The following is a 23824-nucleotide window of genomic DNA, read 5'->3' on the forward strand; positions in this document are numbered from 1 at the left end:
AATCATAGAATTAATATATAGAGTCATACTAAATTAAATGCAACAGCTACACTTCAATGCGTTCAATCTTCTTGTTCAATCTTCATCGTCATATCCACTCACACCCACATGAATATCATTACAATCATCAATGTTCAATGCATCAATATGTGGATGTAAAGTAGGAAAATTATAGGCAGCAAAATTTTTGATCTTCAATGGAGAGGAAGAGAGACTCACGGAGGCAGAGGGCAGAGAGAATGAGGGAGGCAGAGAGTATTCAGAATGCTAGGTTGAAATTTGATTCACTTGTACAATTGTTAAAACCCTTTCTGTCGTTTGAAACTAAGCAAAACGAAACTGTTTTGGTTAAATGAAAGGTACCAAAAGGACGTCGTTTTGGCCAAGGGAAAAAAATTGAGTCTTCCTCTTCGTCTCTTCTCTTCGACGGTTCGGCCCAGTAATCGTGCCGCCTGCTGCAATCCAAGAAGCGATTTTGCGAGCCCAGAAAGTGCGATGCTGCGATCCATGAAGAGGTCATGCGAGCCTGCGATGGCCGGAGCACCGGTGTCTCTTCAATCAAGACGACGGCCGGAACACTCGAGAAGTCGTCTCTTGGAGCCTGAAGAATCATGCGAGCCAAGAAGAAGTCCTGCCTCCTGCCAGGCTGCGACGTTCCGGCTGGAGCACTGGTCTCTTCGGAGCACTCTCAAACAACCCAAACCGACCTGCGACCTATGTAGCTGCTGGGCCCGAGATTGAAGTCGATTCGCTTAGCATCGCTCCGTCGCTCCGGCGGTCGCCTTTCCATTGCCTCGCCTGGGTTTGAGGCAGCGGGGCTTTTCTCCTTCGCTCCGCCGGAAGGCGCGCACCGGCGACGCCTTGGCGTTGCATCTGAAAACACTGGTATCAGGTGAGTTATTTGAGTTGCTTCCTCTGTTACAATTTGATTTCTAGCTAGTGGCATAATTCACTGACAGAAAAACTATACAGGTGCCTCCCTCGGTTCATGTAATAACCCGAATTTTTAGAAACTAAATGTTGAGTATTTTCAAAGTGTTAAACTTGTGAAATTAATTCAAGACGACAATTGGACGTTTGCGACATTTCGAAACGAAAACGGAAACGTTCTCGGATCGTTTAATTAGAAAACGTAACGTTACCGCAACCTATAGATCGACATTTATTCCGTCGCTCGGTTGCGAAAACTTCCTTCACGAAAGTCGTAGAGCTCATCGATACGAGTTCGTGGACACATCACGCGTTCGAATCGAACGTCGGACGCGAAAGTTATTAACGTCGGAAGTTCGTTTCCGATTTTGGAAATAGTATAAAAGGAATGAAAGAAGATTAAAAATCAGATTTTTTCTAAAAATCAGCTCGGGTACTGTTCACCCGACCCAAAAACCTTCTCCGGCCGATTTTTCCACCATCCGACGTTGCCTCGTGTCGTGCCACCTATCAAACTGACGGGCTCAACGATCTCCATCTTTTGGGCTACGCCTTGCACTCCGGCGACAACCACACACGGTGCAACAACCGCCGGAAGTTACTGCTGTGTCGGCACCGCCTCCTCCGGCCACCATAGCTCGAGATTCTTGGGGGGTTTTGTTTGTCTCAGTCCCAGCAACATTCCCACAAAAGGAATCGAGCCAAATCGAAGTGTAAGTACCCGAATCAAAATTTTAATTTCTAGGGTTTGTGAATAGTGCCGAATTTATGTTCTTCGTTGTTTGGACTGTTTAGGCTCGGATTTAGACCTTAGTGTCAACTAGAAAGTTGTTGGAAATGTTGTTTAGGTTGTGGTGGTGAAATTTGGTGATGATTGGTGGCGGTCGGTGAACAGTGACGCCGCGTGAATAGTAACTGCGAATAGTGACGTGAACAGTGTTTTGGTAGAACAGTAAACAATGGCATGACAAACAGTAACTGTGAACAGTGTTTTCGGTAAAACAGTAAATGTGAACAGTATTTTAGTAAATCAGTAATTAATATTTACTGAGACGGTATTTACATTTGAATAGTTTTATACGTACAGAAATACGTAAACAGTATGTACTCGTACATGAATACGTAATGGATGCGTATTTGTACAGTAAATACATGAATAGTACTCAGTGAATAGTACTCAGTGAACAGTATTCGTAAACCCATAAATTGTTGAACAGTAACAGATTATTACTGTTACGTCATTTAAGGTTTACGAAACGTTTCTAAATTCTTTTCTTATCTTTTCAAGGTGATCGATAAATCAAATAAAAGAATTGTCTTCGGAAATTGTGGAATTACGCTCGAGTTGATAAGGTGAGTAAAATCTCACATATTTACGAATCTACCCTTGCAGAGATTCAAGATTTTACAAGAGTTTTTAATATTGAATTACGACATGTATACGATATAGTGGATTACATATATATTGTATGAATGGTAATAAGTACATATATATCTATAGTTTGCTATATTATATACTGTTATAAATTCATTGGAATTGGTCATTACGATGACGAGAATTAAATATCGAGCATGTGATTTAATTTGTACAATATGAGGTGTGATTATTGTACGTGGTTTTAACACGGTGATTGTTAAAATGTTGATTTGTCTTCGGACTTTATTTGGTACAATATGATGTGAGATTATTGTACGTGATTTTAACATTGAGATTGTTAAAATGTTGATTTGTCTTCGGACTTGATTTGGTACAATATGATGTGAGATTATTATACGTGTTTGGCAAGTCGGAACCTAGCCTTTGGCCGGGCAAAAGTTACGATACAGTTAGAGCTCTAGTCTGTCTACCGTAGTACTACATGTGAGGTAACGGGTGGTTATCTGCTCATGAGTACTCAGATTGCTTTGGATGTTGGGTAGCGGGTGGTTACCCAATATCACCAGAGTCCTGCATGTGAGGTAACGGGTGGTTATCTGCTCATGAGTACTCATATTTTTTGGATATTGGGTAGCGGGTGGTTGCCCAATATCGGAGGTGTATTACGAGAGGGGTAACAGATGTGTACCAGCGTTCTTGGTACCCGTATTATAAATGCATTTGGGTAACTAGAAGGGTTACTTAATTTCTCATGAGCGCTTCTTTTCATATTTCTTTGGGACAACCAGATGGGCCGTCCATTGACTCATGAGTGCATTTATATTTGTTTGATTTGTGGATTTTCGTATATATATTAATATGTGAGTTATATTTTCATTTTACTCATACGAGCTGTAAAGCTTACCGGGTTTGTGTTTACAATCCCAGTGCACCAATTCGATGGTGTAGTGGATAACTCCGCAGGTGTGGATTAGCGGGAATTGACGGACCGCTCAGAGGACTTGAAGTTATTTATCTCCAGCTTGTGTGAGGATTTTGTGTGACTATCTTGTGAGGTTGTTGTGACGATTATACATTTCCATTTGTTATAATGTTGAATTATAATTTGGTTTGTAATAATCGGTTTGACTGAGTTGTATTTTGAACTCAGAGATGATCTGCTGTGGCATTTTAAATGATTTCGATTTCATCGAGATTGTTTGGTGTTTAACGACTTTGAAATTTTGAGTTTTTAAGCTTGAAATTTTGGGGTCGTTACAGTTCAATTCTACTCGTACTACTTGTTGTTGCAGCTTATCGTGTCTACAATTCTGCGAGAAAAGAAAATGAGAATCAATTTAAAATTGAAGTATTCTTATAGGATTATAGAGCCCTCAAACCAAGCAGATACACTTATGCATATATCAAAAGGATTACAGATCAGTTCAAGGACAAACTAGGCCAAGGAGCCTATGGAACTGTTTAGAAGGGAAAGCTTTCTTCTGAATTTTTGTTGCTGTGAAAGTCCTCAATGGTACTAAGGGGGATGGGGAAGAGTTTGTAAATGAAGTGGGAACAATGTGTCATATTCACCATGTCAATGTGGTTCGTTTGGTTGGATTTTGCGCTGATGGGTTTAGACGAGATCTTGTTTATGATTTCTTACCTAATGGTTCACTACAAGATTTTATTTCAACAACAGACAATAACAATGCTTTCCTTGGTTGGGATAAGTTGCAAGATATTGCTCTAGGCAATAGGCATAGCAAAAGGAATTGAATATCTGCACCAAGGGTGAGATCAACGAATCCTCCATTTTGATATCAAACCCCACAATGTGTTGCTTGACCATAACATCACCGCAAAGATTTCTGATTTTGGTTTAGCCAAGTTATGTTCCAAGGATCAGAGTATAGTGTCAATGACTACAGCTCGGGGAACAATGGGATACATTGCACCTGAAGTCTTCTCCAGAAACTTTGGAAATGTAACATATTAGTCAGACGTGTTTAGTTATGGAATGGTACTACTGGAGATGGTGGGAGGGAGAAAGAACATGACTTCAACCACAGAGAACACAACTGAAGTGTACTACCCGGAATGGATCTATAATCTATTGGAAGAAGACGAAGACATTCGAATCCCTGTTGGGGAAGACGGAGATGCTAAGATAGCAAAGAGACTTGCCATTGTAGGTCTCTGGTGCATTCAGTGGCACCCGGTAGACCGTCCTTCTATGCAAGGGGTGGTTCAGATGTTGGAAGGAGGAGAAAACTTAACCATGCCTCCAAATCCCTTTGCCATTCAAGGTTCAACAGGAACGAATACAACTACACCTGCAAGAAAGTTAAATCCTCATCTGGAAGTAGTTCATGAGTTAGAATAGTAATCTCTGAGTTTATAGACTGTATAAGTACTCATGTACGTTCAGTATTCAGTTGAGTTAAGTTACATTTGCATATACATATTCTGAGCGGGGCCCACGTACCGCAACTTCATAACCAGAGACATCCAGTAGCAAGTTGCATAATCATTGTCAACGAAATTTCCATGGCACATTGGACCCTTTCATACCAATCTTCATAAACGCCTCTTGGTTCTCTCACTTTAATTTCCATTGACAACGCTTGCCGGGTTGTCATCCTTGATATCTCTTCATCTTTCTTTTTCGAATGGATGTGGAAAAACTGCAACCACGGGTCCCTAGGTCGATCAGGTCTTGGACATGTCCCGTGTAAATATGTAAAATGCAGGAGACTGGGGCCAAACGTTTGATTACACCCAGAACTCTAGATGTCTGTAATTGTTTCTTTGTCATTACAGAGTAGGAAGGAGTAACCCGCGTAAAAAATCATGGAAAAAAGTAAATACTACAATAGAGAGTGTGTGTGTATTGGTACTCTGTATTTTGCTTTTCGAATGCGCTAGTGTTTTCCGATCTCTCATGGGGATAAGTACGATAAATAGGTGCATCTCCATCTGTGGCTGGGTTTCAACTGTAGCCTTCTTTGTTCTTGTCATGTCCGGCCATAGAACAAGTTTTCTGGCCTTTAACGATGAGTGTGCCCCTTCTTCATGCGGCGACATCCACAGCATCAGCTTCCCTTTACGACTACAACATGATCCGAAGCACTGTGGCGACAAGAGGTTCACTTTGGAATGTGAGAACAATGTCACAATGTTGCGCCTGCTTTCTCACGAGTACTATGTGAAGGCCGTCAACTACGATATGAGAACAATCCGAGTGGTAGATCCTGGTCTTGAGAAGAATGATAGGGTCAATCTCTCCTTAATGGAGATGAGAAAACTATGTGATGTTCACATGAGTAAATCAAACACACATATTGTTTTGATGACCCATTAATTGATGAAGTTGATTTTGTTGAAACTTGGAGCAACTTTTGTTGAAGGTAAGAAACAAATCTACAACCTTATGGTGGCAGGTGATTGATTTATTTGACAAAGAAAGAAGAATGCATTGATGAGCATGCCAACATTGAGCATGAATCAAGGAAGAAGGTTGACTTTGCTTCCATGCATGTTACATGCAAATGTATTAATTGCACAAAGATGTTTGTCTATATAAAGGCATGAGAAGTGGTGCAAAAAACATAGAAGAACAATAAGGGAGAGATCATCTTGTGTGTGATCAAGAGTGAGAGATAGAGAGAAAACTCTAAGTAGAGAGTTTTGTGTGTGTAGCAAAATAAAGTGTGTGAGTGTATCCTTTTAAGTGTGAGTCTTGAAGTAGTGTTTCTCTCGGTGTAACGTTTTTTCGTATAGTGGAGGTCTTTATTGTTGCTACCCGTGGACGTAGGCACTTTGCCAAACCACGTTAAATCCCGGTGTTCTCTATCATTTTTATTTTCCGCTTGTGGTTGTGAGTTATTTCAATTTTCATTCTTCCGCATTCCCCAACAGTGGTATCAGAGCTCCTAGTTCTTACTGGGAGCTGCTAGAATGGAAGGATCACGGAGTACCATAATCAGACTCAACCACTCCAACTGGATTACCTAGAAGCCGAGAATGGAGGATATTCTCTATTGTAGAGATTTGCATGAGCCGATTGAGGGAGACGATGACAAGCCAAGTGAGATTTCACCAGCAATTTGGAGGAAGATGAACCGCAAGCCATTGGTCATATTCGTGAATGGGTGGACGATAGTGTGTTTCACCATGTTGCCAATGAAACAAGCGCGCATGAGCTTTGGTTGAAGCTGGATTCCTTATTTGAAAAAAAGACTACTGCCAAGAAAGCTTTTCTCATTAAAGAGCTCGTCAACATGAAGTATCAGGGAGGCATTCGAGTGACCAAGCACCTCAAAAACTTTCAGAGTATACTCAATCAATTAGCTACGATGAGAATAAAGATTGATGATGAGTTACAAGCGTTGCTGCTGCTCGGGTTGTTACCAGATAGCTAGGAGACATTTGTTGTCACTGTAAGTAACTCTGCTCCTAATTGTGTATTATCTATGGAAAATATTAAAGATAATATGTTGAACGAAGAAACAAGAAGGAGTTCTTCATCAAGTTCAGAAAATGGTCAATTCTTTGTTGCAGAGAGGAGAGGAAAGAAAAAGAAAGAGCAAAGGACCTAGAGGTCACAAAAGGAGTATGAGCAAATCCAGAACAAGGTTCAACGGAAAGTGTCATCATTGTGGTCTTCTAGGCCACATGAAGAAAAATTGTAACAAATTGAACTGGGAATTCAAAGAAGCGAGAGAAGACGTTACTCATCAACAAAAGGAGGACACAAACAATGTTGTTGTTGCGGTGTCTCATGATGAGTGTGAGTTCCTGTCACTTGGAGGTGAATGTTTACTAGTAGATAATCTTGGAGTTCAATAGATCGTTGATTCCGGAGCCTCGTTTCATGCCACCTCTCACGTAGAGTCTTCACTACGTACAAAGCAGGTGACTTTGATAAAGTGAAGATGGCAATGACAGCTACTCCAATATTGCTGGGATTGGAGATATTTGCTTGTAGACAGATGTGGGCTGTCAGTTATTGTTGAAAGATGATAGACATGTTGTTGGTCTACGTTTCAATCTTATGTCAACTGGTGTACTTAATCGACATGGCTTTCATCATCATTGTGGTGATGGAAAGTGGAAGCTTACCAAGGGATCTCTTGTAGTTGCCAGAGGAAAAATGTGTTGCACACTCTACGAGACCTATGGAAAGATATTCAAGAGTGAGCTGAATGCAGTCGAGGAATCTTCTCCAAGTTTGTGGCATAGACGTCTTGGCCACATGAGTGAGAAAGGACTGCAGTTGTTGGCAAAGAAGTTGCTAATTCATGTTACCAAAGGTAACTCACTAGACTCTTGTGATTATTGTTTATATGGCAAGCATAAGAAAATTAATTTTTCAAAGACTTTCACTAGGAAATAAAATATTATAGATCTTGTACATTCAGATGTGTGTGGCCCGATGGAAGAAGAATAATTAGGTATGCATAAGTATTTTGTTACTTATATCGATGATGTTTCACGAAAGATTTGGGTTTCTTGGTTGAAATCTAAAGACCAGGTGTTCCAGACATTTACAATTTTCCATACTATGGTGGAAAGGTAGACTTGAAGAAAATTGAAGTGCCTTCGTAGTGATAATGGCGGAGAGTACATAGCGCACACATTTAGAGATTATTGTGCAAAACATGGAATTAGACATGAGAAGACAGTTCCTGGCACCCCTCAATATAATGGCGTAGCAGAGCGGATGAACCGTACCATTATGGAGAAAGTCAGATGCATGTTGAAGATGGCAAAATTATCAAAAGAATTTTGGGGAGAAACTGTGAAGACTGCGTGCTACCTAATCAATAGAGCACCGTGTGTACCTTTGGAATTTAAGACTCCAAATGAAGTCTGGACCGGGAAAGATACATCATACTAACATTTGAGAGTATTTAGATGTAAAGCATTCGCACTTGTATCCAAGGAACAGAGGAAAAAGCTGGATGACAAGGCAACACCATGCATATTTGTCGGCTATGATGAAGAAGAGTTTGGCTACCGGTTGTGGAATCCAAAGACTAAGAAATTCATAAGAAGCGGAGATGTGGTATTCCATGAAGACCAATATATTGCAGATTTCGACAAAGAGGTACTACCAAATGCAACAAGTGATAGTCGCATTTATGATTCACCGTTGCAGCAGGAATCCAATGTTGGGCTGCAAGGTGATAGAGTTGAAAATGTACCTGACACTGGAGATGCTGAAGTCGAAGATGAAGGGGAGCTTGATCAGGGGGAGCAGCATGTGAATAATCAAGTATATGTTCGTAGAAGCACCAGGAGGCAAATTCCATCCACCAAGTATCCATCATCTCAATATATTTTGGTGACTGATGATGGAGAAGATCTTTATGCAAATTACATCCTTTTGACCAATGATAGAGAGCCTGAAAGTTACAGGGAAGCAAAGATTCATCAAGACCACGACAAATGGAGGCTAGCCATGGAGTCTGAGATGGAGTCTTTAATAAAGAACGTCACCTATGAGTTGGTGAAGCTTCCTAAATGCCAAAAAGCACTCAAGAACAAGTGGGTGTTCAAGTTAAAGCGAGATGAGAATGAGAAACTGAAAAAGTTGAAGGCTCGCTTAGTTGCCAGACATAAGGAATTGATTTTGATGAGTTTTCTCACATGTTGTAAAGATGACTTCGATTAGAGTCATTTTAGGCATAGCTGCGAGCATGGATTTAGATGTGGAGCAGATGGACGTGAATACTGCATTTCTTCATGGTGATTTAGATGAAGAAATATATATGAAGCAACTAGAAGGCTTCGAAGTCAATGGAAAGGAGCATATGGTTTGCAAGTTGAAGAAAAGCTTGTATGGATTTAAGCAAGCACCAAGACAATGATATAATTAGCTTGACTCTTTCATGGTGAGTCATGGGTGCAAGAGAACGTCAGTAGATCCGTGTGTTTATATTCAACAACCCGCTGGAGGTAATTTTATCATCTTACTACTTTATGTAGATAATATGTTAATTGTTGGTAAAAATACTGATATGATTCAGCAGCTAAAACAGATTTATCAAAGTCCTTTGATATGAAGGATTTGAGACTAGCAAAGCAGATTTTGGGCATGGAGATTGCCCGTGATCGTGGGAATAAGAAATTGTGGTTATCACAAGAAAAATACATTGAGAAGGTACTAGAGCGTTTCCACATGGAGAAAGCGAAACCAGTTGCTACTCCACTTGCTAGTCACATCAAGCTCAGCTCAAAGCAAAGTCCTACAAGTCAGAAGGAGGAGGAAGAAATGGCAACAATGCCATATGCTTCAGCAGTAGGGAGTTTGATGTACGCGATGGTTTGTACTAGACCAGACATAACACATGCAGTTGGTGTTGTTAGTAGATTCTTATCTAATCCAGGCAAAGAGCACTGGAATGCTGTCAAGTGGATTCTGAGATACTTGCCTGGAACTTCAAAGATGAGTCTATGCTTTGGAAGTGGCAAGTTTGAACTAGTTGGCTATACAGATGCAGATATGACCGGGGATATTGACACGAGAAAGTCCACATCCGGATACTTGATCACGTTTTCAGGGAGAGCTGTCTCATGGCAATCAAAGCTACAAAAATTTGTTGCTTTCTCAACTACGGAAGCATAGTATATTGCAGCTACGGAAGCGTGCAAAGATATTTTGTGGTTGAAGAGATTCCTACAAGAATTGGGTCATACACAACAAGAGTTTGTCTTGCATTGTGACAGTCTAAGCGCGATTCACTTGAACAAAAATTCGAGTTTCACTCGAGGTCAAAGCACATTGATGTGAGGTATCAGTGGATACATGATGTGCTGGAAGCTAAGAAAATATTGCTGAAGAAAACTCATACAGAATAGAACAGTTCAGATATGATGACGAAGTCTCTACCGAAGAAGAAGTTCGAGTTCTGTAGAAGCGTGGCTGGAATGGCCCATCCCTCCATCTAAGTCGGGAGGGGGAGATTGATAGAGTCAATCATTCCTTAATAAAGATGAAAAAACTATGTGATGTTCACATGAGTAAATCAAGCACACCTATTGCTTTGGTGACCCATTAATTGATGGAGTTGATTTTGTTGAAACTTGGAGCAACCTTTGTTGAAGGTAAGAAATAAATCTATAACTTTATGGAGGTAGGTGGTTGATTTGTTTGACAAAGAAAGAAGAATGCATTGATAAGCATGAATGGAAATGAGATACATGGCTCTGGAGGTGTTTGATAAGAACATTGTTCGTGTTTCATACAAAGTTGATGTTTATAGTTTTGGAACGTTGTTAATGGAAATGGCAAGCAGAAGGAAAAATTTAAATGCACTTGTATATCACTCCAGCCAAATTTACTTTCCCTCTTGGGTGCAGGATCAATACAATGATGGGAAAGACTTGGAGACTGGCGATGCTACAGCAGAGGAGCAGGAATTAATTAAGAAAATGATTATAACTGCATTGTGGGGTATCCAAATGAAACCAAATGATCGACCTTCAATGAAAAGAGTCGTGCAGATGCTTGCAGGTGATGTTGAAGACCTCGAAATACCGCCAAAGCGTTTTCTGTGCCCGCAACAGACGCCTGTCAACAATTTCGTTCCAATATGTTCAAATGTGGAGCTAACATGTACTCTTTCTGGTAGGTGATGAACTGATGATCAACTACCTAGCTGCTACCAATTACATCACTTCTTGTAGCTTTTAAAATTTCAGATTAGCTACTATTGCATATTACTGTAGTGATAAAAATGTACCGCGAATTAACTTCAAATAATGTATATTCCAATTACTTTGCTGCCTCATTGCTTCTGTACATGTACGTGTCTTATGACTATATCCAGATTCCAGAACCAATTATTGAGTTAGGAGTGCAGATATAAGTTAAGCTAGTGATAATCGTGTTAGATAATCATGGACTTTGCAACAGCTCTGAAGGTACATATATTGGCCTCCATATAGTTGATGAAGATCCAAAGGTGTGGAGGACAAGTCATGAAGATTTGATATGCAAAAGGAGAATTGAAGTTGTTTCCTAATTGGACTAGGAAAAGATTATGGTTTGTGTTTCCTACCAAATAAGTCTCCACTGATTTGATTATGGGTAGATTGATATATATTTGGGTATATAACAATTGTTATAGAAAAGGGAATTATTTTAAAAGGTGTATTCCATATTTATATGGATTTTTTCCTTTTCTATCTAAAGTTGTATTAGGAATGGATTTGGGCTTAATACCTATTTGTGCTAGGGTTAAGAGGGAGTTGCCGTGCTATATATATGTGGTATATAGGCAGTAGGTTTCTGTGCCTCAAGGGAGATACACGGACAAGAGACAAAGAGGAAAAGAGGTGAGTCCAAAGAGAAGAAAATTCACAAAAAAAGAGAAGCTTAGTGCTAGGAGATCTTTGTGACTCCATTGAAGACCTTAGTGGCAATATCAACGTTCTTAGTGAGGTTGATCATTTGTGTGACTACAACGATCTTAGTGAGGTTGTATCGACACTTGAAGCAACAATCTTAATGAGGTTGTTTCATACTTGATTGAGACTATCAAGTAAGAAGTATTTTTACTTTTGAGAATAATATTATTAGTGATTAAGGTGTAATCATTGTAATATTGTTTATTCAATAGAAAAGTAAAATTCTTCTACATATTCCGCTGCTATTACTCGTTATTGTTTTATCTTGTATTTTCAAGCTCTACCCTAATTTACAAGCTTATGGTTAAACTCTAATGATTCCAGATTGAATATATGATTGTCACAAACCTGCAGGTCAAAGCTTTCAAAGAATGTCTAGATAGCCTAGGCACTTAATACTCTGGTGTCGAAAAATAATGAGCACTTGTCCCGACTGACGACAACCGCAAAAAGAATCTCTCAGCATTTGGAGTCAACATGATATAACATCTTCAAGATATATGTTCCAATCAAGGTATGCATGGGAAAACAGAATTGAAACTTGGAACTAACAAAATAACCAAATATTCTATCCTCACGGTTGAGACAGAGTTGCAAATTAAACAAGAAACGCCTGAACTATACGAATTTGAAAAGAAGAAGCCAACACACTAACCTCATAAATCCTTAGTTTTTCTCACTCGGAATGCTTCTGGTTTCCTTGTCATCTAATGGAAACTAGGGTCTAGGAGGAACTGAATGTAACTCTACTCCACTATTCCTGCTGAACTATCACAATACTGGGGAATGTAAGAAAGTTCTGCTAAGCAGAGCCTCATTGAGCTGCACCAAGTGTTCCTAGACATGGCTGCGTTGGTTGATGCACAAGGGCAGCAACTGAATGACATCGAGAGCCAAGTCCCGTGTGCGAGCTCGTTTGTCAGGGGAGCAACTGTGCAGCTTGAGGAAGCTAAGCAATATCAGAAGAGCAGCAGGAAATGCATTTGCATTGGTATAGTTATCGCCTTTTGTTTGGTTATCTACAAAAGGATATAACATCAACATTAAAATCAATAGGGTATGTTTCTATTATAAAGCATCTGTTAGGCATAATCTCTCATGAAGCAACTATACAAATTTCTGACAAAACCTATTCAATGTCTACTAGGGAGTTTACTTATTTCCCCTTTTTACACAACTCAAAACTTGGATGAGTACTAGAAAAGATTGAGTATTATAATTCACCACCATAAGGGAAGAATTCTTCCCTGGCCTCGTAATTTTTTTACATCTATTTCAAAAGTGATTCAACATAACAAGATCCTCTTATTATTATTAACCGAAATTAAAACCGCCAATATTTGGCAATCAATCAGTATCACATGTTGACCATGCATCACCAGATTAAATTAAAAGTAGTTTATAGACAATGCCCTTGTTTACAACTTTGTGTTACAAAGAAACTCTCAAGTGAGATCATAAAATAAAATTAATTGGTCCACAAGTAAGTACATACTGGTTCAAAAGTTTACGTTTTTCAGGATAAGAGAATACAATTTTCCCTAGTTTAGGCCTATCAACTTCTCTGTCAGGTCGACAAATGCAGAAACAACTTTTTTCCATGCACCATTTCCCTTCTTCAAGAGCTCCTATATTAAAGATACTGAGTCCACGAAAGATCTAAAGACAAATGATTCTTCATAGTTGTCAGAGTCAATATGTTTCAATTTCGGTCATCACTTACACGAGCAACAAGATCGGCGTCAACAACAGAAATGTCATGGGCCTAGAAAAGATTTGAGACAGTATTCTTCCCGGAAGAAATCCCACCCGTCAGGCCCACTATTCTCATTTTTCTCTGTCTATCAAGAAACGTCAACTAGTGATTAACAAAATTCGTGTGTTTGATATATTCTAATAAGAAAAATAACGTTTTTCATGTGTCTAAATTTGCTACAGTAAAAATAAAAATAAAAAAGCACTTGGACTACAGAGGGCAAATCAAAGCAGCAAAACTTTTGGATCATGATTCATGATTAATAGTCAGTCAAAAAGGATCATGGAAAACAATACTGAAGTTTTTAAATTATAAACAGTAAAAGGCTAAAATAATTTAGAAAAATCAGAATAAAATGATGCAAATAAGATCTAAAGAAGGAACAACTGTCCTACTCTGCATTAAGAAGAAATCCAAAAAAATACCAGCATTACTAAGCTTCCCAAACCAAGCTAGAACCAGAACCCCATGTCCATCACCATCTACAGACTTCTAAACCAGGATTGGAACCTCTGTTATGAGGCTTCTAATAAACCCTAGACTCCTAGAGGCCTTCTGCTTATATTCTTCATCAAAAGTACCTCAAAGGGAAGAAACAACAGCTACCAGCATTTAGGTTACAAAAAAAATAGTTAAGGGATTAAATAAGACAACAAATATTAACTATGATGCGTGAGTTTCACAAGTCATTAGTTGTGAAGGGCCGACGGAAATCCCTTAAAGTTATTGAGACCCATCATATACTAAGTCCAGTGGCCCAGATAACTGATAAAGTAAGTAGCTTTATTTTGAAAACCTAAGGTAATAGAATCCTAACATCAATATTACTAGAAAGTTGCCCGCGTTTTGTTGCGGTTTCAATAAATTTTTAGGTGGTATTATTATGTCACAATACAATATGTTAGCCAAAACATTAGAAAGAGAGGGAAAGTCCTAACAAAAAAGAGGGCATACAGTCAGTAATGCTCAGATATATATGCACAAAACAACGAAGAATGTTGGAAATATGCCAGAAAAACAACGAGAAAACAACGAAGAATCGTCGAAAAACTCGCTAGAAAACCAGTGGCGCCGGTGATCGGAAAATCTGCCGCCGCCAGCCAGAATCTGGCCGGTTAGGGGGCGGACATCATATCCAACATGAATCGCCATCAGGACCGGGTAGTGCTGCCAGAAACGACGGAAATAGGCCGGAAGGCGGCAAAAAGGCCAGAAACATCGGTAAAACGTTCTGAAAACGTGCCGGAAACACCAGAGATCATAACAATGTCAAATTTTGACATTCCGAGGTTTATTTTCAAATGTTAAGTGTCAAATTCACAATGTAGTACTATTGGGGTCCCATGTAACCCAAAAGCGGCCAATTTAAGAACCGCATTCAGTTGCATACGTTGACCATTCATGCTAGGTTTCAGGCAAATAAAATTCTCACGAGATCATCTTGTAAACAAGGAATTCGAGAAATTTTATTAAATATGCCAATCTTTAATACAACATAAACAAGCTTCCAATTCAAATAAACGACTTAAGCGAAAGTCAAGCAAGAAACATGAAAATGTCATACTTGAAAAATAGTAAGCAGAAAACATAGTCAAAATAGATTAACTAATCAAAAGTTTGTAGCAATAAAATCTTGCATATTTGATCGGGCGGAGCCTTAGCCTAAGGCTAGAAAAAATTTTCTTACTTGAGAATGGAAGAATGTTATGTTTCCATCGCCAAAGTTCCCTCAATATACATAGATAGAGTTGTCAAAAATGGCATGTGTTGCTTGGATGTGGAGCATGAATCAAGGTCAACTCTCGTAATACAACGTCATAGACGATTATTGAATCACTTTAAGTGTGTCCCATAGAATTTGATATTTTGGGATCTTTTATCCGCAAATAGTGCTGCTTCAAAGTAGTGAATTTCAACTCAAATAAATGAGTACTTAGACCTTGAGATTATCATTTATAGACATGAGTTTAAGAACTCAAACATTCAAAATAACAGTCGCGATGGCGACGCATCTACAAGAAACGAGGGTTGTATAAGTTTCGAATAATCAAAATTATTCAAGTATGTAACCGGAATTAGAAGGGTTGTGATGTATATGGTCACAAAATAATCGATGCATATCGGCGATTCTCATGATCGCACCCAAAACAACGGTGTACTCAGACAACCACACGAAATCGATTTATTCCCTTTAAATAATAACGTGACTCCCCCAGGACCGTCACACGAAAAACGTCAACCAAGAGGGGAATCATATCCCTCTTTGGTCTCATCGGCGTTATAAGAAGGCCGGAAAAGAGACATGAAGAAGGCTAATAGCGCCCGATAATATATATATATATATATGTTCAAAAGCAACAACTTTAAGAAAAACGTACTTGTTGGTCTGCCAAATAGACCGCATGTAATTAAATTGCTCTGCAAAGCGATTGGCATGCATGAAGTTGCTTGATGAATTCTTTTTCGATCTTCGTCCGATGACATAAAAATCTTAGGAGGATACGATCGAAATCGTATGTAGATTATAAAAGTATCGTCCATCTCGGCATGAATGTCATCACCATAGTACGACGAGCAATAATTTTACCTATACGAGCACGTGAAATATCGTTAGAAATAAAAACGTGCCAATGAACATTTAAATAATGAAATATGAAAAAGGAAAAGGAAAAGAAAATATAGTATGAAGCCCAAAGGGCTATTGTGCGCGGCAAGCCATAGGCCCGAAGACGGGGGTAGCTTCTCTTGAGCGAAGAGTTTGCTTGTGCAGTTCGCGTTTCTTGCGTAGATATGCGGGAGGAGCAATTTTGAATCCTTTGATGCGAGGTCTTGCGGGGCAAAAAGATGTTTTTGAGGAGCGAATGCGGAGGAGACCCTACGGGACTGCGTGCAGGGGTTGCGATGCGGGGGCTGCAGGGGTCGCGTGTAGGGCTTGCAGGGCTGTGGGGGTAGCAGCGGGGGGGGGGGGCTACACCGGCGAGAAGATGCCGGAGGCCGGCGGAGGAGAAGAGAAGAAAAAAAAATTCTAGGGCTCTAAAAGTTCAGGGTTTTAGGACAAAGTGTGCGATAACGTGTTTCAGGATGAAATAATTGTGTATTATTGAATGATATGGGGGACTATATATATGCATTACAAAACCACAATCATGTAGGATTCGGAGTACTAATCTATTACGGAAATGATAATCTATCTCCTAACAGGAAACCTATTAGGCTAAGATACACACAAGGGTAAAATATTAATTCTTCCGGAACAAATATATATATATATATATATATATTATAATCTGAATAAATCACATATTATCTACAATATACATAGTAATAAGTGCGGCGATGTTCCTTATTTTCTCATGTCAATTTCACAAGCTGCAATAAGTGCAGCTAGTGATGTTCCTCTTCTTAACTCTGTTGAAAAATTTAATTTTCATAGCCCTTCCCTCGCCCACTTAATTTGAAAACAGTAATGGAAATTTCAAGCTACTTGTCATCTATTGCTCTCAATGAGACACCGAATGCATATAACTCAAATGTTTAGAAAGCTCCCCGTTGCATGACTTTGATCTTGTAGTTCAAGTCTTCGTCGAACTGCAAATAGTAGTAGTGTGCTAATGTGCTATCTTACGTAATTCACAATCCCAATCAAGCTCAGGTCCCCCTACGTAATTGACACATTTTATCAGTGATAGTGTGAGCCCTTTCAAGTCTACCTAGTCTCTGCATTCTGTATAGTTGGAATTGATCATTCCACTAGGTAGCATATTGAAGCAGACATATGTCGTAAATTTATTTTGGAAGAAACTATCTAAAATACAACCTCATATAGCTCTAGTCTGACAAACTGCCTTTCTGACCGGTACACTAAACCTAGTTATGTTCATCTTCACTCGAGTGGGATTAATTATTTGGTAGATCTAACTATTGCGGGATTTTTGCCCGTTCAGTTTAGTTTGTCCACCTACTTGCGAGAGGTAAGTTGTCAAATTATGCCTTTTTACTTTTACTTATGATGGAATTTGTAGCCACTTTTCTGCCTGTAATTTTCCAAGCAAAAAGCCTCTAGCTCAAAATAGTATAATTTTTAGGTAAGGTTCACTAAAGACATGCACATTTTATAGTTATGCCAAAAAAAACTCACAGTCGACGTTAACTATTGAGGTTTGTGAAACTGATTACGAGGTAAAGGATAAAAGATGAGTTAGCATAGGTTGATCAAAGGGAAAGCATATATAAACTAGAATGCAAAAATATGGGTGAGACTGCACTAAAAAGTATATGCATTCATTGTCAAAAAAATAAAAAGTATATGCATTGTATTGTTAATCGATCCCCATGGAGAAAAATTGATCACCAACTAAGGTTTCACTAGAAAATTGAGTCTACAAAGTAAAAGTTGCTTCTTGAATAATACGTAGGGTGCATTAATCACTACTGCACACATATACATCAAAAGGCTCTGAATTCTATGGCGTTTTTCAATGGTATTGATTAACGTCATAAAAACCGACGCCATCCCTTTTGGAAGCAATTTAATGGTTTCAAACGCCATAAAATCTATTATCATAGCGTTTGAAACACGCCATTGTATTAAGTTTAATGACATGCATGTACCAAACGTCATACAATGCCATCAAATAAATTTCTATGACATTTACAGAACTCTCTTAAATTTCGGAAGTACATAGGCATTTACAAACGCCATAAACATATCTTTAAAATAAAGACTCAAAATTTAATGGTGTTTTATTAAGAGAAAAAAAACACCATTAAATCTACTTTCAATGACTTTAAAAAAATGCCATGCCTAAAATGTCATTGATGGTTCTATGTGTAGTAGTGGATTAACAAGTTACAAGATATGAAACAATTAAAAATTGCATAGAAGGTTTGTATCAATCTCCGAGTAGTCTTCGTCAATGAGTGGGATATGATTCTTATTATACTTTTCTGGTCGAAAAAGACTTAATTGAAAGGTTGAAACCTTACTCGAGAAACGTCTTGCATGAATCAGTCAATAATTCACTAGAGTAATAGTATTGAAAAAGATTTGAGGATTGAGATTGATATGAACATGACCGAGCAAAATTTCATTGACTGCTAATGCACCGGAATTTCCACAAGTTCTAATGAAATTCCAAGCAACTGCAAGCTACTTGTCGTGATGAATGCCTCTGAAGGACTAAAAATATCGAGCTTGGAGGAAATTTAGCCAATATTTTAATAGAAATTTAGCCCTTTTCAAAAACAAAATTCGACAGATCATGATTTAATGCATACTTAATACATTTTTAAATGAATATTTAATACATTTTAATATGATTTTTTTTAAATGGGGAATTTTAAAGTGTTTTTTTGTTTTTGTTTTTTTTAAGTTGGCGCGAGATGGTATGCATAGTTTTGCAGTTAAAGTCTTCGTCAATCTGTAATTAATAGTAGAGTGGCTAACGTCGTTCGGTTCATGTACTTAATTGATCGAGAGAGCGTTTGCCCTGTCAAGTTTATCTAGTCTCTATATTACGTACATGTAGCTCAAAAGGATCAATACTCCAATCGCTAGAAAAGGAATATATGATGTAAAATTATCGGAAGAAATTACTGTAAAATTAAGGCTAAAACCAAAACACAAATTGAGATAATATTAGGGAAAATTATAAAATAGTATAATTTCTCATCATTAATTAGAAATGTCACAACTTATTACCCCATTATAAAAAAAACCATCTCATTTTAATGATAGGAGCACAAAGTGTGACATTCTTAATATATATATATATATATGTCATATTCTTATGTTTTGTTACTTTTTATTTAGTTGTTTTAGGTTCATATTTGTTATTTAGTATGGAGCTATACCGAATATGTATGAATTTGATGATGAAATTGTGTTAAGTGTTAGAAGTTTTTATTGAGCTATGATTCCTTACTCGACTAGGATTCTACTTTCTTATTTTCATTATTTCTTATTCCTTAATTGTCGATTTCTTTTCAGGAAAAAAAAATCATAGATGGACAAAGAGTAGTGGAGTTGTGATGCATTCCTAGTTGGTCAAGGAGATCATGTCCGAGTTGGATAAGGAGAGAAGAGAGGCTGGCCTAGCATTTCCTAGTTGAACATGGAGATTTGTCGTGCAACCCTTAGTTGTCTCCCAAGGATTTGGTTTCCTACATCAAGTTGGATTTGGAGTTCAAGACTCAAAGTCCATATCAAAGAAGATTTCAGTTTCCCAAACTGATTCTATCTCCTTATTGGGACGACATGAAGGCCTATATATAGAGGCACGGCCTCATTGTTCATTCAGCATCAACCTTGCGCACATACTATCCAAAGCTCAAATGAATTACATACTCACCAATCCAAAAAATTCTGAAACCATTTACATCATACATTCATCATCCTTTGCCTTCAAGTGCCGATTCGGCTTGAAGATCCATTCACCTAGAAGACTTGTTTCTCCTTTGTGACACCGAATATGACATCATAAAGTGTAACCATGACCCTTCTAGGTTTGATTTCTTGTTTTAGTTTATGTTCTTGGATGATTATGTATTTGATTTTGTTAATATATTTCGACTTTATCTATGAAGTTGTTTATTGATTTCAAGTTATATGAAAATGCCGATTTTGGTTTTTGTTCCTTGATTTTTGGTTTTCTGCCGTACAAGTTCTTGGATTAATTCGATATCTATGTGTTATGTATGCGAGTAGTAGCATGATATTTAGGTTGTTCGATTAAAGACTTGTACTATGTAGTTTCGAAATTGCATGATTGTTGGTTAAGTAAGTGACATGCTTAATGATTCAATATGCGTGGCTTTGGAATTGTATGGTAGGATAAGTATGTTAGATTTCAATGAATGACGAGTAGCAATAGTTCAATATGCTAAGTGTCTATGCATATAGGATGCCGAATAAGAGCCTAGATTGCATGATCCAACCTTAGTTGTTCTTGACTTATTTCGGCATGAACCTTAGGGAGAATGGAAGTTGATTTTCGGTGGCTTTGTGTAACTTGTTTTGGTGATGTATTATGTGTTGATTGGTTGATCACATGTATATATTGGCTTAGGTTTATTTTCTGTTTTTATATCTTAAATTCGAAACTTATATCCCAAATCTTTATATCTTTGTGAATTCGTGTTAATTGTTTGTGATTATTTGCCCTGGTGGATCTCCGGTTTGTGAACGATACCCTCTTGTTTTATACTACTTACGATGCTTACATGGTTAATATTGATGTCGAGTAATCGAACTGACCATTTAACTGAAAAGAGTGATTCTAGATACACCTCTATATTTACTATCTATACCTCATTAATTATTTAAATTCTATTTTACCCCTTCTATATATAAACTCTCACCTTAATTTTTTTTAAAACTCTCATATTTATGGCTTCACCTCTCAATTTACAACATACCTCTATTTTCCATTGAAGCATATTATAGTCTGGGGGAGTTGAATCAAATTCAATTTAACCTTTGTTCTAGTAGAATTATAAAGTGTCAGGTCATAATTCTAATTTTTCTATTGTGTTAAAATCTTAGTGTTGATCAATTGTAAGAAACCAATATGTATTAATTTAGATTACTGTTTTTAATTTGAAGTGATTAAATCTCATAGTAGAGAAGAATAAGATGAAAATAAAAATTGAATCAATGTCTTTTTAGATTGGAAACATAAAAAGATGAGAATTACAAAAGAAAAAATAAAATGAGATGTAGATGGAAATTAAAGGGGTAAATTCGAAAAATTCAGGAAAAAAATGATGATGGAGGTTTAATAGTAATTATAGAAGTGTAAGAGTCACTCTAACTGAAATTATAAAATAGTCAACATGGTTTAAACAAAGTTAGAAAACAGTCAATTTTTTAATATTTTCTGGTTTGTTTTACCCTTTCTTACACTCATTTTCTTTTTCTTTCTTCTTTTAATTTTGACCATAACCTTGTTATGCAGCGATAGATTTGACCGTGGTCGGTACCATTGGAAAGATCGCTCTCTCCCTATTCATTTGATATCATACCCACTTCAAATCAACTATTAAACAAGGCGCATAAACTCTCGCAAGGGGTTTTCGTCGTCTATGGTAATGCTCCAAGTTATTCTAGCATAACTAGAGCTCAAGGCTCTCTAATTCTAGTTATTCTTTTTATTTCGAGCATACTCATACTAATATCCATTGAATTTTAAATTGATCCTTCACTTATTTAGACATTTCTCTTGGCATGTCACACTAATTGTCACACTACAAGTCACAATAACAGTCACATTACCTCACACTCCTTATCACACTCCCTATCACACACTCTGTCACACTATTTTATATGACTATGTTGTGACAAAAAGAAATGCGAGGAGAAGAAGAAGAAGAAGAAGAAGAAGAAAAATGGCTACAAATAACGAACCTTTATCTACTATTAGGTTATCTTTAACTTCTCAAAATACTCATATGATCTAAATATCAACGCTAATGATGTCGTACAGAACACCACCAATAGTCACACAAGAAATTTGTCAGGTACACAATTAGTCACACTACCAGTCACACCACCAATCACACAAACATTGTTCTGTGACATGTAATGTGATGGATATGAAAGGTGAACTGATAGTCACATTACTAGTCACAATAACTTTGTTATGTGACGAGTAATGTAACTAGTAGTGTAACAGGTAGTGTGACAGCAATTTTAGCTGGTTGTGTGATAGTAATCCTAATTCCCTAAAACTACGGGTACCTAATCCCTAATTCCCCAAAACTTTAATCAAACTCCACTCCTCTTCTTCTCCACAAAAATTATTAAGAGTTTGACTCTGCGCAGCTCTCTCTTCTCCTTTTTGAGCTCGACCAGCTCTAGGGTCAATCATAAAAGAAACAAAGCTAAGATCATCAAATGAAGCCCAATATGTTCAAGATGAGATTCCCAAGATCGTCAATGAAATTAGGAAGAGGTAGCGGTTAGAACCAACTCAAGAAGCCCATTAAAGTCGTTGACGAATAAATTCCAACGCTGGTCAGCAAATCCTGTGGCTAGTCTAACGAAAGCAACTCTAGGATGTCGCCTTTAGACTGACGACCTTGGCTTTGGATCTGCGTTCGCAGAGCATGGCGGGAGTACTGGCAGAGGAATGGGGATGTCACCTTTAGACCATCATCGCTGGCTGGGTGATACACCGTCGTCGTCGGCCTCCAATTCATGAAGGGAGATGCTTTGCATGCCAAGGCCTGGATTGAGACACATCTTCTGTTTGTTTTTTATGGAGAGAAATAAATGTTCGTTTCTGATTCTGAAAGGAGGTGCGGTCAGCGATGAGGCAATCAAGGTCTCCGGCTATGGCCATGAGGAAGGCGGAGGGGAAACCGAGGTGGTGGATAGGAGAAATTGGCGACCTCTTCTATGAAACTAGAAAAAAGAAATTTTGGGTAGTAGAATTCGTATAATTTTCATAAAATATGTGGGCAACAGTTTAAGCATTTTAAGAAAAATAATTTGTTTTTTATAATTTACGAATCTTGCTTGACTATTTTATAAATACATCTATCAAATGTGACTTTTTATAGGAAGTTTATAATATTATCTCTGAAAATAGTAAATAATAAGAAAGTATAATAAAATAAGGTTATTAGATTGAGTGACTCAAGTCAAGGCGTGCGAGCACAACAACGTCATAATAGAAAACTTGAACCCTATTGCAGCGGGTTGGATAACGTACTTCCTTCAAGATACAACAATGTAAGTATGAAACATTACTGAGGTTGAATAAACAACCCACGCGCTGCATGCGCCTGACCTAAAAATCAGATCTGGTTCCCCTGTCCGGCAGCAAGCTCGATTTTCGTCGTTAGACATGCCTTGTCACCTCCTTGTAGGTGTGCTAATGCAATCTCCTCGATGGTTTAAGGAGATCGTGGGGGTAAGGAAGAGGAGGATTGCGATGGGAGTTGAATCTGGGTGGGTTTCTCGCGAGGTTAGTTGGCGGAAGGATTGGAGTTGAGCTGTTGGACGTGTCATCTTCGGATCCGTGGCGGTAAGTCTGGCGGCATCGGGGCTGTGGTGGCGTCACTGGATCGAATCGGTTTGATCCGTGTTGGATCCTCCTTCATGGATTGGGGCAAGTTGATTCAAGATGCGTCATCCTCCATCGATATGGTGGTGACAACGCTTCAAGGAGGGAGATGCTCCAACAAGTTTGGACGTGCGACAACTTAGGTGTTCCTCCGACGATGACAACAACGGGGTCTGACCTGGTGATGGTGCGTGAGACTCCTTTATCCTTGAATATAGTTTGGGCTTGGTTCTTGCTATTTGACTTGGTGACAACAATGAGGCCCCCCGCAGCCCCCATGCGGCCCATGCAACCCCC

At 38.3% G+C, this 23824-nt stretch overlaps 2 protein-coding genes and 1 long non-coding RNA gene across 4 annotated transcripts in view; 2 read left to right on the forward strand and 1 right to left on the reverse strand.

Moving 5' to 3' along the window:
• Positions 1-3549, forward strand: part of LOC126802160 (uncharacterized) — a 68934-nt gene extending 65385 nt beyond the window's left edge. The window contains exon 3 of the long non-coding RNA XR_007672911.1: positions 3257-3549. This is a non-coding gene — a long non-coding RNA (uncharacterized LOC126802160). The remainder of the gene's footprint in view (positions 1-3256) is intronic.
• The window catches only part of LOC126802151 (uncharacterized), a 334978-nt gene that overhangs the window by 285545 nt on the left and 25609 nt on the right, over positions 1-23824 (reverse strand). The window lies entirely within an intron of this gene.
• LOC126802143 (rust resistance kinase Lr10-like) overlaps positions 1-23824 on the forward strand; it is a 222949-nt gene that overhangs the window by 179549 nt on the left and 19576 nt on the right. The window lies entirely within an intron of this gene.

Source organism: Argentina anserina, chromosome 7 (assembly GCF_933775445.1).
Source record: "Argentina anserina chromosome 7, drPotAnse1.1, whole genome shotgun sequence".
Classification (NCBI taxonomy): Eukaryota; Viridiplantae; Streptophyta; class Magnoliopsida; order Rosales; family Rosaceae; genus Argentina; species Argentina anserina.